Raw genomic sequence first — 15,960 nt, forward strand, 5'->3', positions numbered from 1 at the left:
GGGCTGGAAAATCAGATTGGGCAGTTAGCAAAGATGATAGCAAGTAGAGAGCCAGGCACCTTGCCAAGTAACACAGAGACAAAGCCAAAAGAGCAAGTGAAGGCCATCGAGTTGAAGAGTGAGAAAATTTTAGAGTCGAGAGAAAAAGGAAAAAATCAAGTGCCGGATGAACTGACTGAGACATCTAAAGGTAAATCTTCTAACACTGCACCAGCACCCACTGCACAATCCAAAATCGTTATACCCCCTCCTTTTCCTGCAGCATTGAAAAAAGCAAAACTTGATGCACAATTCGGTAAGTTTCTTGAGGTATTTAAAAAATTGCACATCAATATTCCTTTTGCCGATACTTTGATGCAAATGCCTAGTTATGCTAAATTTTTGAAAGACATATTAGTTAACAAGAGAAAGTTGGGGGATCACATGACGGTGAACTTAACTGAAAATTGCTCTGCTTTGGTGCAAAACAAAATCCCACCGAAACTAAAAGACCCGGGGAGTTTTACTATTCCTTGCATGATTGGTTATTTTGTTTTTCTCAAAGCTTCGTGTGATCTTGGTGCGAGCATAAATCTTATGCCTTTATCTGTATTCAGGAAACTTGGATTGGGCGAGCCTAAACCGACACAGATGTCCTTGCAACTAGCTGAGGATCGGTCAAACATCCACGAGGAGTCAAAGAAGATGTGTTGGTGAAAGTGGGAAAGTTTACATTTCCTACAGATTTTGTGGTGCTTGACATGGAAGAGGATAGGGAGATGCCTTTGATTTTAGGGAGACCGTTCCTTGCAACTGGCAAGGCCGTGATTGAAGTGTAAGAAGGGAAGTTGAGATTGAGAGTGGGAAAGGAAGAAATCACTTTTAATGTTTTTAACCCTCTTAAGCACACACTGCACACTAATGATTGTTTTATAGTTGATTCATCGGATTCACTTGTGTGTCAATTTGTGCAGGATGCTATGAAGGATTCATTGAAAGTCACCCCCACCACTGAATTAAAGGATGAACTTGATGACGAAATATCTGAAAGAGGGGCATACTTTAATGCCAACCATCCATGGACGAAGCCAGTGAGAATGAAATTGGATGATTTGGGAACTCGAAGGGACCTGACCCCTCGGAAGTCAAGCGTTGAGGAACCGCCGACATGTGAGTTCGAACCACTGCCTCCACACCTGAAGTATGTGTACGTAGAGCGTAAAAAGCTAGCACCCGACAATCGCATTACACCAAGAGAATTTAAAGAAGGCAAAGCGGTGCTCCTACACAACTCCAAGTTGCGCTTATTTCCTGACAAGCGCAAGTCAAGATGGACAGGCCCTTACAAGATCACCAAGGTACTACCCTCGGGAGTATTAACTGTGCGAGATGGGAAAAATGAGCCGTTCACAGTCCATGCTCAACGACTGAAGCATTATTTGGGTGGTGCAGTGGAGCCACAAGTTGGAGTCACTCGATTCCAAAACAATCAGAGCTGAGAGGAACCGACAGTCAAGCTCTCGACTATAAATTGAGAACTACCCTCTCTCCCTTATCTTGCATTTAATTCGATTTTATTATTATTATTATTTATTTATTTATTTTTATTTTTTGAGTTAGTCATTCTTCTTATTTTAATGTTAGTTTTAGGCATCATTCCCCCCGGAGGAGCACGTGAAGGAGGATCAGTGAGAGGGGAGTCACTTCTATCTCTTCTTTTATTTATTGCATTTCGTTTCGTTCATTTTATTAATTTATGTTTCTATTACATGGTTAGGGTATATTGCATCCATTTTGTTGTGCCCTATCTGTCTTTTTTTCTATCGTCTGTTGCATTGGGGACAATGCTCGACTTTAGTATTGGGGGTTGGATGGGTATTGTTTCGTGTGTTTATTTTTGGTGTCTTGTCGGTTATATTCGTTGGCATGTAGTTTTAGTTGTTTTGTATATGTTTGTGTGTCAGCCGACAGTGTTTGGAGTAGTACATTATTAGCCAAGGATGAGGAGGTGATGAGACATGCCCTGTCTGTCGTATATTCGCACACCTTTAGCACTACTATGGTAAAGACATAAAGTTTTATTTAAAACATTGAACTCTCTTTGCACAAATGTTAGAACTAGAAGCATGTATGATAAAATGGTGAAAATTTTAAAACTAAAGTGGGGAACGAAGATGTTTGAAGGCGTAAATTGAACTTGATGACATTCTCTTGAATCGAGGTATCTATCAGCATATATAAAAAAAAGAAAAAAAAAGAGATAAAGATGGAGATGTAAGGTGTGGGGGAGCCGAATAAAGGAATGAAATCCTATTCCTGACTAAAGTTGGAGATGTAAGGTGTTGAGGAGCCGAATAAAGAAATGATATCCTATTCCTGGCTAAAAATGCAAAACACATGGATTTGAATCTGAAATGAAAAGTTCTAATATAGCCCTTTCATTACTGTATTCTTATTCAGAGAAAAAAAAGTTGCTGATGGATACTGAGTGCAAAGGAATAAAGGAGAATGATATTTACACTAACACGCTGATTTAAATCTCTGACAATGGTTGAGAATGGATCCCTCTATCATTTGTGATGCTAGGACTAACAACACACACACGTTCAGGCTTTATTTGAAACAAGGTCTAGACCAAGGGAAGTGCGAAGAATTGTGTTTTTGTGTTGATTGACAAGGGAATATGTTGAGTTTCGCTGAGGCTAGTTGATGACTATGAATTCACTGTCGAGCTACTTTGTGTCTCGTTCCATTTTATCTTGTCACCTGTTTTACTCGAGGGCGAGCAAAAGGTTAGTATTGTGGGGTTGATAGAGGTGGATTTTACGTGTTTTTGCGTATCTTGTTATGTCGCATTGTGTTGCATTTATCATTTAGATTTCATGCATTTTGTGTTATTTTAGCATTATTTATGTTTCTGGTTATTTATGAGTTTAGTTAGTGAAAATGCAGATGAGTTGGGAATAAACTAAAGATTTAAAGAAAAAATTCGAAAGTCATCCACCCGGGCGCTTCCAAGATGTAGGAAAAAGAAATTTTGCGAAGACCATCCGCCCGGGCGGAAACTTATGTCCGCCCGGGCGCGCCAAAGAAGAATAAAAATACAAGATTTGCGAAGACCATCCGCCCGGGCGGAAACTTATGTCCGCCCGGGCGCACTCGAAATTTTGGAAAGATTTGCTGGTCGATTTCTTCCCTAATTTTCTGGAGGAGGCTGATAAGGGAAGGCTAGGGACGAGATTTTGAGATTATTCAGACATATTGGGAGATTATTGAAGGCGGCTAGAAGCTGGGAGGAGCGTTTTCGCGCCGAAGTTGAAGATTCGAAGAATTCCGGGCACCGTTCTTCGCGTTTTTCATCTATTCTAGTATTTCTATCTTGGTTTTCATCTTTTAAACATTGTTGAGTCTATCTTACTATGAATTCTAGTAGCTAAACTTAATATTTGTTAGGATTTAAGGGGAGCCTACCCCAAAATTTGATTTGAATTAATTTATATTCGATTGATGCGTTATTCTTGATTATACTATTTTTTGATTGTGATGTTAGAGCGTAGCTAACTTTAACAACATTTTTATATTGCGAGTGAGTTCGAGAGAATAACTTGTGATAGGAACGAGTAGTATAATCCGTGGATCTACAATTTACATAGATATATGAAATTGGATACGCGCCGATAGTCATAGTCCTTAGGGTCGAAAACTAAGGGATTTGATAAATCGAAATGCGATTCACTCTTGATAAATAATTAAAGACATTTAATTAATTCAATTGAATCGAATTAGTTTGGCGTAGCTCGAGAGAGCGTGTTCAATTGAATAGGAAATCCTGTCGGAAGCATATAATCACTATCGAACGAATTAATAAATTAACGAGGGGTAGGTGAACCGATATTCCCAACAAATTCATTTCTCATTGAATTTTACTCAACATTTTAGATATTAATTTTTATTCATTGCTTATTGAATCATTTTATTTGCATCTTTATTTGAGCATAGTATTATTAATCACTCAATCAATTTTCGTTGCTAAAGATCTAATAACTGGAAAAGAATAATTGTTAAATACAGTCTTCAGTGGAACGATACTCGTACTCCGGTACATTATACTATTACTTGACATCGTGCACTTGCGATTAATTTTGAGCATACAAAATCATATTTTTATTGAGGATTCCATAGTGCAAGTTTTGCTCGATCAATCACATCTTCAACTGATCTAGAATTGTCCAGCTGAATATCAGAGGTTACTGATTTGATGACCTCATCAAGATTTGCCAGTGATAGTTCAGCTTCAGTATATAGCTTTGGATCAGGAGTGGAAGATTGAGGTGCTGAAGATGGAGATGTAGGTTGGGCACCTGAAATGGAAGGTTCAGTTGCTTGTTGAGTAGCTTCAGCAGGTAAGTCTTTGGGTGGCTCTTGAACTTACTGTTCAGCTAGCTTTTCTTCAGATGACGAGTCTTGGGGAGCCGCTTGAATGATCAGTTCTTGATCCATTTCCTAGTTCTTGATTTCCATATGTAAAGAGAGAAGATCCGAGTCCAACTGGTCATGCACAGCTGTATCAATAAAAGCAGTGGGACTGGTAGGATCAAAATTTTGTCGCAATTCAGCAACTATCTTTTGAAGTCTCTTGGCTCTCAGCTGATTGAAGAAGTAATTCTTGGGCTCTAGAGCCTCAACAACTGTTGATGTCTTGACTACTCTCATAACTACAGACTCCAGTTTAATAAATTTTAGCAGTTTGGATTTCTTCTGAAGCTGTTTGGCGAAGACTTCTGTTCTAAACTTCACCCATTCAGTGTAGGCCTTGAGCATATTTTCTGCAAATTCATTGATCTCTTGCCAGATGAGATCAATATGTGTTTGTATCGCATTAGTTGGCCTGAGCTCTTCTTGCATCTTTCCTTTGCCCTTAGAATTAGTTAGGGCATGAGAAATGCTTAGTCCTGAGGTAGTCGCATCAATATTCTCTCTGATCACTATTCCCTTAGGTCTTGCAGTAGGAAGGGAAGTGTATCCAACAATGGTGATCAGTGGAGCCTTAACTCCAACAAGCTTCTTCTTGTCACTAGATTCAGTGACTTTCTTCTTTGGCATGAAGGCAGATATATGCAACTAATCCTCAGTTGAGGGTTCAGTTGGAATAGCCTTCAGTGTCATATTCAGCTCCTGACTGCATCAGTCGATCAGTTGGGATGGTTCCAACTGCAGCAGTAGGCTCGGTTTTCAAAGTTCTTGGCTTCTTCACAACTTTGGGAGAAGGAGTCTTCTGAGAATCGGTTTGGTTAACAATCAGCTTGCGCTTGATTGTTTTCTTCGGAATAGTCTTCTTCTTTTCAACTGATTTGGGAGCCTCCTCTGTCCCATAATTTAAATAAATTATGGAATTATGCATGTTGGTTACGTATGTGTTATGTATTGAACAGTATGCCTCCTAGACGAATTCTTGAGCGTACGAGAGATGATGAGCCTTGCCAGGAGGACAGGGAAGATCTAAGGCAGGAGAGGAATATACCTCCACCCCTCCACCTGACATGAATGCCCAGATGCTAGTTGGATGACTCAGTTCTTCGCACAGTTTGCGGGGAACAATGCTGTGGCAGCCAGGCCGACAGGGCCCGAGGCTACTTATGAGCGCTTCATGAAGATGGGTCCGAAGGAGTTTTCAGGGACGACAGATCCCATAATTGCCGAGGGTTGGATTAAGTCCCTCGAGGTTATCTTCGAGTTCATGTAGCTTGGGGACGCAGACCGAGTTCGTTGTACGACTGTAATGCCCGAGAAATTTGATCCTAATAATCTCTAATTATTGAAATATAATTTGATATGATTATTAAAGGATTAATCGGGACACGAAATAAGAGTTCATATAACTTGTGTAAGTACTGGACAGAAGTAGTGGCGCCCGAGCGGTAGATTACGACCGCCCGAGCGCCAATGTTCTGTAGGGGAAGGCTTCGGGCAGAAGAGATGGCGCCCGGGCGGTAATTTATGACCGCCCGAGCGCCAATGTATAAACCCGAAAGGAATCGGACAGAAACTGCCGCGCTCGAGCGGTAGTTTATTACCGCTCGAGCGCCAGCCGAGATTCAAGAATGTGACACGTTGCTGAAACATGCAACGTAAGTATATATATACATATATACGTTTGTTCTTTGATAAGAAAACAAAGAAGGAATCGAGAAAAGGGTCAGGGGAAAAGAGTGAAAAATCCTTACGCCTTTTATGAGAAATCCGTCCGTCTGATTTTGAATCCGACTTCGGTACCGAGTTCCTAGCGACGTAGGCTACAACTTGACGTAAGTTTTGCTACGTTTTGACATGCTTTGAAATTATGCTATTGTCATAATTGAATGGAACTCATATATGTCGTTCTTGACATAGTAGACATCATAGAATCGAAGTCAGATTAAGAAACGGACTGATTATGGAATTGTTATGAATTTTCTGGGGTATATTGATTTATACCAGACAGATTTGAATCGTGATTAGATTACGGACTGTATTGGATATGGGTTATGGATTGTAACTATTATCTGGTGATATAGTATTAACGGGGATAGTGGAATTGTACCGTTATACTGTTGATTTTGAATTAAATCTAGATTGATCAGATTGTTATCAATTTGAATGATATATTGACATGAGATTATTGATATTGTCATTGCCAGATAGACTGTGAGTTCAGGACATCGACTGAGCCAGAAACCGACGAAAGAAAGGTATAAGTCAATGTGGTATTGGGAGATGGACTTGAGTCGGTTTAGACTTGGGTTTCCCTAAATCACATACTTTATTTTATTGCATGGATATTTGCATTACATTGATTAATGTACTTGTTCTCTTGAATTTAGATGACAGGTATTAGACGAGTTATCTTGTGACAGAAGTGCCGGATAGTGGTGGTATCGCCACGGCACATTGCACGATGTCACAAGATAGGATGCTAGCGATAGAGCTACAGTCCATGACGGTTAGGTCAGGACACTGGATGTATGGTTATATCGAGTAATAGAATCTATTACGGAATTCGATATAGGAACACCATATTTGGTTATATCGAGTAAAGGGGTTGGAATTCTTCTATTACGGAATTCGATATAGGAATACCGGGGCACTGGTTATATCGAGTAATAGAGATTATGGTTCCATCCTTTACGGAATTCGATATAGGAATACCACATCTGGAAACCGGGATCCCTAGACTAGGATTGAGTCTAGTCTGAATTGTAGATCTACGAGTATTTTCGACAGCATGACATTGATTATGTTTCAGATTTGTTACATATTCTGTTACCTGATTACATGCTTTATATTTGTTTATATGATTGCATGTTTTGTTGATTTATACTGGGATTTATTCTCACCGGAGTTATCCGGCTGTTGTCTTGTCTGTATGTGTACTTGACAACAGGTGGGACAGGATCAGGGTCCAGGAGATGAAGAGAGATCGTGATTAGAGTGGAGGTTCCGGACTTGGATTGTAGATAGGGTTGGACACTTGACATTAGTTGTTTAAACCTTAGTTGAATGTATGTTTGTAGTACAGGATTTTTACTTTTATATACTGAGTTGTATATTAGTTTGATTTCACTACGTTCCGCATTTTAAAAAAAAATAAAATTTAGACCCTGTTTATAATTGATTAATTAGTCCCAATGATGATTAAAAACTTGATTAGCGTCCGGGTCCCCACAACAGGTGGTATCAGAGCGATAGATCCTTGAGATTGAGATAGGAGCTGGTGAGCGGGGTAGAATGTGTTTTCTTTCCTGCTTTTGATTGCTAGCATGATTTACTGCTTTATAATGCATGTTTATCTGTTTATCTGATTTGATTTGAAAACATGTATTATTGAGATTGAATCAGAACCGATTCTGGATCAGCAGTAAGATGATCGGAGGAGGACTGAAATAGACTTTGGGTTTGGGATTGCTAATCCTTCTGATTTCAGATATGCCTCCGAGGAGAATGCCAGAACAAGGGAGTACCTCGAATCCTCCCATGGATGTGACACCTACAACAATGGAGAAATTGCTGAAAAGGTTTCAGTCATTTCATCCACCGACTTTGAAAGGAACGGAGAACTCCGTGGAATGTGAAAGTTGGTTGGACGACATCGAATCACTGTTTGAATCCTTGGAGTATACTGAGGAAAAGAGGGTGAAACTGATAATACACCAGTTGCATGACGTTGCTAAACACTGGTGGATCACGACTAGAAGGGCATTGGAACAGAGAGGTACGGCCATTAACTGGAATGTGTTCAAATCTGAATTTTATCTACGGTTCTTTCCAGTATCTTAAAGGAAGGACAAAGGAGCTGAGTTTGCAAACATGAAACAAGGCCAGTTGAACATTGAGGATTATGTGGCTAAGTTTTCGACACTGCTCCGATTTGCTCCCCACGTAGCTGAACATGATGAGGCCGTTGCGGACCAGTTTATTAATGGCCTAAATCCTGAGATTTTTACTTTGGTGAATACTGGAAGGCCAAACAATTTCACCGATGCCCTGAATAGAGCCAAGGGAGCCGAGGCAGGCCTGATGAGACAGAGAGAGGCTTCGTTTGTGCTTCCAGCACCGGGACAGCAACCACCTCCTAGATTTGAAGGTGGCAGCAGCAGTGATAGGAAGAAGGATTTCTTGAAGGCTAGAGGGAAGCAATTCAAGAAATCAGGGACTACCTCTTCCAGTTCGAGCGGCTCTAGACAGACCGGTCAGGGCCAGAGCTATGCAGGACCGTACTGTGGTACTTGTGGAGGGAGGCATTCCACAGATCAGTGCCGAGGAGTAGTTGGCAGCTGTCGTATCTGTAGACAGCAGGGACACTTTGCCCGAGTGTGTCCACAGCGAGGTGCCCATGGATCGCAGGCAGCTGAGTCATCTGGATCAGTGGCTCAGGCAGATAGACGACCGTCTGCCGTGCATACTTTTCAGCCAGTACCGTCTACTCTGTCATAGCAGAGGCCAGGAGGGGGCCAGACCGCGAGCCAGCCTCCTAGACAGCAGGCCCGATTGTTTGCTTTGACCGAGGAGCAGGCACAGGATGCACCTGATGATGTTGTAGCAGGTAACTGTTTTATTTCTGGTTATCCTGCATATGTATTGATTGATACTGGTGCATCGCATACTTTTATTTCTGAGAAGTTTGCATTGAGTCGTGCATTACCAATTGAGTCATTGTCTGCAGTAGTGTCTGTGTCTTCCCCGTTAGGAACAGGTTTGATATCAGTGAAATCTGTGAAACCTTGTATACTGCAGTACGATGGACATACGATTGAGCTAGACTGTATTGTGCTTGGTTTATCTGATTTTGATTGCATTATCGGTATCGATATGTTGGCCAAGTACCGAGCTACAGTCGATTGTTTCCACAAGATTGTTCGATTCAGACCTGAAATGGCAGAGGAGTGGAAATTTTATGGTAAGGGTTCTAGAGCTAGAATTCCTTTGATATCTGCAATAAACATGACTCGATTATTGCAGAAGGGAGCGGATGGATTCCTGGTATATTCAGTTGATTTACTGAAGACGAGCCCATCATTGGCGGATTTTCCAGTGGTGTGTGAGTTTGCTGATGTCTTTCCAGATGAGATTCCGGGATTGCCTCCGATTCGAGAAATAGACTTCAGCATTGAGTTGATGCCAGGGACAGTTCCGATTTCGAGAGCTCCATATCGAATGGCACCGATCGAATTGAAGGAGTTGAAAGAACAGTTGAAGGATTTACTGGCCAAGGGTTACATTAGACCGAGTGTATCTCCTTGGGGTGCTCCAGTACTGTTCGTGAGGAAGAAAGACGGGTCGATGAGACTTTGTATCGACTACAGGTAGCTGAACAAGGCAACGGTAAAGAATAAATACCCCTTGCCTCGTATTGATGATTTATTTGATCAGTTGCAGGGTTCTTCGGTGTATTCCAAGATCGACTTGAGATCTGGATACCATCAATTGAGAGTCAGAGACTCTGATATCTCAAAGACAACATTCAGAACCAGGTATGGACACTATGAATTTATTGTCATGCCCTTTGGTTTGACGAATGCACCGGCGGTATTTATGGGATTGATGAACCGCGTCTTTCAGAAATACTTAGATGATTTTGTTATCATATTCATTGATGATATATTGATTTATTCAAAGAATATGATTGAGCATGCAAATCATCTGAGGACTGTGCTGAGAATTTTGAGGGCTGAGAAGCTGTATGCTAAACTGTCGAAATGCGAGTTCTGGTTGAAACAGGTGATATTTCTGGGTCATATTATATCCAGAGACGGTATATCAGTTGATCCCAGTAAAATTGAGGCAGTGATTTCTTGGCCGAGACCTACATCTGTGCCAGAAATTCGCAGTTTTATGGGTTTGGCAGGATATTATCGCCGATTCATTAAAGATTTTTCGAGTATTGCCAAACCGATTACACAATTGACCCAGAAGAATGCTCCATTTGTGTGGACAGAAGACTGTGAATTCAGTTTTCTTGAGTTGAAAAAGAAACTGACCAGTGCGCCTGTGTTGATGATTCCTTCAGGCACTGGTGGATTTGTGGTCTATTGTGATGCATCTCACCGAGGATTGGGTTGTGTTTTAATGCAGCGAGGGCATGTGATTGCTTATGCCTCGAGACAGCTGAAACCCCATGAAACTCGTTACCCAATTCATGATCTTGAATTGGCAGCCATAGTCTTTGCACTGAAGATATGACGACATTATTTATACGGTGAGAAATTTGAGATTTATTCTGATCATAAAAGCTTGAAATATCTATTTTCGCAATCAGAGCTGAATATGAGACAACGGAGATGGTTGGATTTATTGAAAGACTTCGATTGTGAAATCAAGTATTATCCAGGGAAGTCCAATGCAGCAGCAGATGCACTGAGTCGAAAGGTATGTGCACTATCCTTATCGACGATAGGTGTCTCGAATTTGATAGAGGACTGCTGTTTGTCTGGATTAGCTTTTGAAATAGATCGTCAGCCTCTGAGATTGTGTGCTGTTCGAGCTGAACCAGAGCTACTTTTGAAAATTAAAGAAGCTCAGAAAGTTGATCAGAATGTACAGAATTCGATTGCGATGATCAGAACTGGACATCAATCGGAATATCAGGTTCGTGACAATGTCTTGTATGTGAATAATCGGATGGTTGTGCCAAATGTTTCAGAATTGAGACAGCGAATACTGACAGAAGCGCACAACAGTCGTTTTAGCATTCATCCTGGTGGCAGAAAAATGTATAATGATTTAAAAACACAGTATTGGTGGAAACAAATGAAATCTGATGTGACTGAATTTGTGGCCAAGTGTCTGAATTGCCAACAGGTGAAGGCTGAAAGAAAGAAACCAGGAGGATTATTACAGAGTTTGTCCATTCCTGAATGGAAATGGGATCACATTTCCATGGATTTTGTGACGCAGTTACCGAGATCCTCCCGAGGTTGTGATGCGATTTGGGTCGTGATTGATCGATTGACCAAATCTGCATATTTTATTCCATACAAGATGACCTATCGATATGATCAGATGGCTGATGTTTATGTCCGAGAAGTGGTTAGATTGCATGGAGTGCCGAAGTCGATTGTTTCAGACCATGATCCTCGGTTTACTTCGCACTTCTGGCAGAGTTTGCAACAAGCTCTCGGTACGAAGTTACATCTAAGTACCGCATATCATCCACAGACCGATGGACAGTCAGAGCGGACTATCCAGACCCTGGAAGATATGCTGAGAACTATAGTGCTGGATTTTAGCACTAATTGGCAAGAAGCATTGCCACTTTGTGAATTTTCGTACAACAATAGCTATCAAACGAGTATTGAGATGGCTCCATTCGAAGCGTTGTACGGAAAGAAGTGTCGATCCCCACTTTATTGGGATGATATCTGTGAAGTTCCTGAGACTGGACCTGATATGATCAGAGATATGACTGAGAAAGTGAAATTGATTCAGAGGAAAATGAAGGCAGCACAAGACCGACAAGCCAAATATGCCAACCTCAGACGACGACCGTTGGTATTTGAGGCTGGAGATCGAGTATTCCTGAAGATTTCTCCTTTCAGAGGTGTTGTCAGATTTGGCAAGAAAGGGAAATTGTCTCCATGATATGTCGGCCCATATGAGATTCTTGAAAAGATAGGAGATCGTGCCTATCGACTTGCCTTGCCGCCTTCATTATCTGGGATACATGATGTCTTTCATGTATCGATGCTGCGGAAATATCTCCCTGATGATTCTCACGTGATTCAACCAGACGAGACTGAGCTGGATGAGACATTGAGTTATGTCGAGAAACCGATCAGGATTATTGATCGTAAAGAAAAACAGCTCAGAACCAAGACGATTCCTCTTGTGAAAGTTCAATGGACTCGTCATGGCGTTGAAGAAGCCACTTGGGAGACTGAATCTGATATGAGACAAGAATTTCCAGCATTGTTTCACTGATGTAAATTTTTGATACAGTTTCTGTATATATACTCCTTTTTGATATGATAGATTGCTTGTGATTTCGAGGACGAAATCGTATCTTAGGGGGGGAGGATTGTAATGCCTGAGAAATTTGATCCTAATAATCTCTAATTATTGAAATATAATTTGATATGATTATTAAAGGATTAATCGGGACACGAAATAAGAGTTCATATAACTTGTGTAAGTTCTGGACAGAAGTAGTGGCGCCCGAGCGGTAGATTACGACCGCCCGAGCGCCAATGTTCTGTAGGGGAAGGCTTCGGGCAGAAGAGATGGCGCCCGGGCGGTAATTTATGACCGCCCGAGCGCCAATGTATAAACCCGAAAGGAATCGGACAGAAAATGCCGCGCTCGAGCGGTAGTTTGTTACCGCTCGAGCGCCAGCCGAGATTCAAGAATGTGACACGTTGCTGAAACATGCAACGTAAGTATATATATACATATATACGTTTGTTCTTTGATAAGAAAACAAAGAAGGAATCGAGAAAAGGGTCAGGGGAAAAGAGTGAAAAATCCTTACGCCTTTTATGAGAAATCCGTCCGTCTGATTTTGAATCCGACTTCGGTACCGAGTTCCTAGCGACGTAGGATACAACTTGACGTAAGTTTTTCTACGTTTTGACATGCTTTGAAATTATGCTATTGTCATAATTGAATGGAACTCATATATGTCGTTCTTGACATAGTAGACATCATAAAATCGAAGTCAGATTAAGAAACGGACTGATTATGGAATTGTTATGAATTTTCTGTGGTATATTGATTTATACCAGACAGATTTGAATCGTGATTAGATTACGGACTGTATTGGATATGGGTTATGGATTGTAACTATTATCTGGTGATATAGTATTAACGGGGATAGTGGAATTGTACCGTTATACTGTTGATTTTGAATTAAATCCAGATTGATCAGATTGTTATCAATTTGAATGGTATATTGACATGAGATTATTGATATTGTCATTGCCAGACAGACTGTGAGTTCAGGACATCGACTGAGCCAGAAACCGACGAAAGAAAGGTATAAGTCAATGTAGTATTGGGAGATGGACTTGAGTCGGTTTAGACTTGGGTTTCCCTAAATCACATACTTTATTTTATTGCATGGATATTTGCATTACATTGATTAATGTACTTGTTCTCTTGAATTTAGATGACAGGTATTAGACGAGTTATCTTGTGACAGAAGTGCCGGATAGTGGTGGTATCGCCACGGCACATTGCACGATGTCACAAGATAGGATGCTAGCGATAGAGCTACAGTCCATGACGGTTAGGTCAGGACACTGGACGTATGGTTATATCGAGTAATAGAATCTATTACGGAATTCGATATAGGAACACCATATTTGGTTATATCGAGTAAAGGGGTTGGAATTCTTCTATTACGGAATTCGATATAGGAATACCGGGGCACTGGTTATATCGAGTAATAGAGATTATGGTTCCATCCTTTACGGAATTCGATATAGGAATACCACATCTGGAAACCGGGATCCCTAGACTAGGATTGAGTCTAGTCTGAATTGTTGATCTACGAGTATTGTCGACAGCATGACATTGATTATGTTTCAGATTTGTTACATATTCTGTTACCTGATTACATGCTTTATATTTGTTTATATGATTGCATGTTTCGTTGATTTATACTTGAATTTATTCTCACCGGAGTTATCTGGCTGTTGTCTTGTCTGTATGTGTACTTGACAACAGGTGGGACAGGATCAGGGTCCAGGAGATGAGGAGAGATCGTGATTAGAGTGGAGGCTCCGGACTTGGATTGTAGATAGGGTTGGACACTTGACATTAGTTGTTTAAACCTTAGTTGAATGTATGTTTGTAGTACAGGATTTGTACTTTTATATACTGAGTTGTATATTAGTTTGATTTCACTACGTTCCGCATTTAAAAAAAAAAATTTAGACCCTGTTTATAATTGATTAATTAGTCCCAATGATGATTAAAAACTTGATTAGCGTCCGGGTCCCCACAACGACATACCTATTTGGAAGAGATGCCCGCTTATGGTGGGAAGGAGCATCAGTAGCTTTGAACTTGGCTACTATGAGCTGGACGCGCTTCACGGAGGTATTTTACTCCAAATATTTTACTAACAAAGTGCGATCTAGATTGACCAGGGAGTTCATGACCCTGAGGCAGGGAGACTCGACTGTTACGGAGTTCATCCGTAAGTTTGAGAGGGGTTGCCATTTTGTGCCCCTAATTGCGAACGATGTCGGTGCCAAGCTGAGGCACTTTCTGGATGGTCTGCGGCCGATCTTGGGCCGTGATATTAGGGTGGCTGGCCCTACTACTTATGATGTTGCCGTCTCCAGAGCTCTAGCTGCAGAGCAGGACCAGCATGAAATTGAGAGGGATAGTCAGGGTAAGCGACCAGTCCCAATACCACACCGCCCTCCTCCTCCTCAGCAGCAGCATCAGAATAAGAGGCCTTTTCAGGGCCCGCCTAGAAATAGAGCTCAGCAGCAGCGGGGACGCCTAGCCCCGAAGACTTTTGAGCATCCAGTCTGTCCTAAGTGCACACGCCGCCATGCTGGAGCGTGTATGTGTGGCTCAGGGAAGTGTTACAAGTGTGGTAGTCCAGACCACTTGCTGCCACAGTGCCCTCAGAGGAATCTGCCTACCCAAGGAAAAGTTTTTGCTCTCCATGCTACGGAGACGAAATATCTCCCACTTCATTATCATGGGATTATTACTTCACCCGGTGGTCATTTACCGGTTCAGTTCAGTTCATTTATTAGTACGGATATCCAGTCCAAGGGCTGCGATGTTCTCTACCGCCCAGTATACTTTGGTTTAGTCTAATCAGGCGATCCAGTTCAATTCAGTTCAAGGGCCACTTGCGTAAAACATATTCTCAACATAAAAATTATGGCATGTTATTTCATGACAAGGCTCTATCGAGCAACAGTTTACTTATGATTTTCAGTTCAGTTATGCACGTATTATAATTACTCATGGCATGATATTTTTACGTTACGCCAGACTCATAATATTTTTACCATGCATGCAATTTTATTATTATTACTTGTTATTTATGATATAGGCATGCTGAGTCTTTAGACTCACTAGACTTGACTGTTGTTGATTATTTTAAATTGTTATTTTGCAAACTATAATTATTTCCGCTGTGCTATTTTGAACATTAAACTCTATTTATCAATTTATTTTAATATAAAATTTTAATTTTTCCGCAAATTTCCAAATACGAATTTCGGGCCATTATAAAATCCTACTCTGGCTAGACTCACTACATTCACTAGACCCGCTGGACCTCTCGGAACCCCTCGAAGAGCTAGACTCGAAATCGGAATCGGAAGAAGACATAAGTGTTTTGGATAATCAAACAGGAAAAAGAGAGAACTTACCCGGACGGGACGAGGAAAAAGTGCTCGAGGGATAAGACCACAAGAGCGAGCAGGTGAGGAGCGCGTGCTGGGGCGTGCGGGGCGAGAGGCACGCCGGGGGAGCTTGATG

Source organism: Primulina eburnea, chromosome 10, assembly GCF_022965805.1.
Source record: "Primulina eburnea isolate SZY01 chromosome 10, ASM2296580v1, whole genome shotgun sequence".
In the NCBI taxonomy this organism is placed as follows: domain Eukaryota; kingdom Viridiplantae; phylum Streptophyta; class Magnoliopsida; order Lamiales; family Gesneriaceae; genus Primulina; species Primulina eburnea.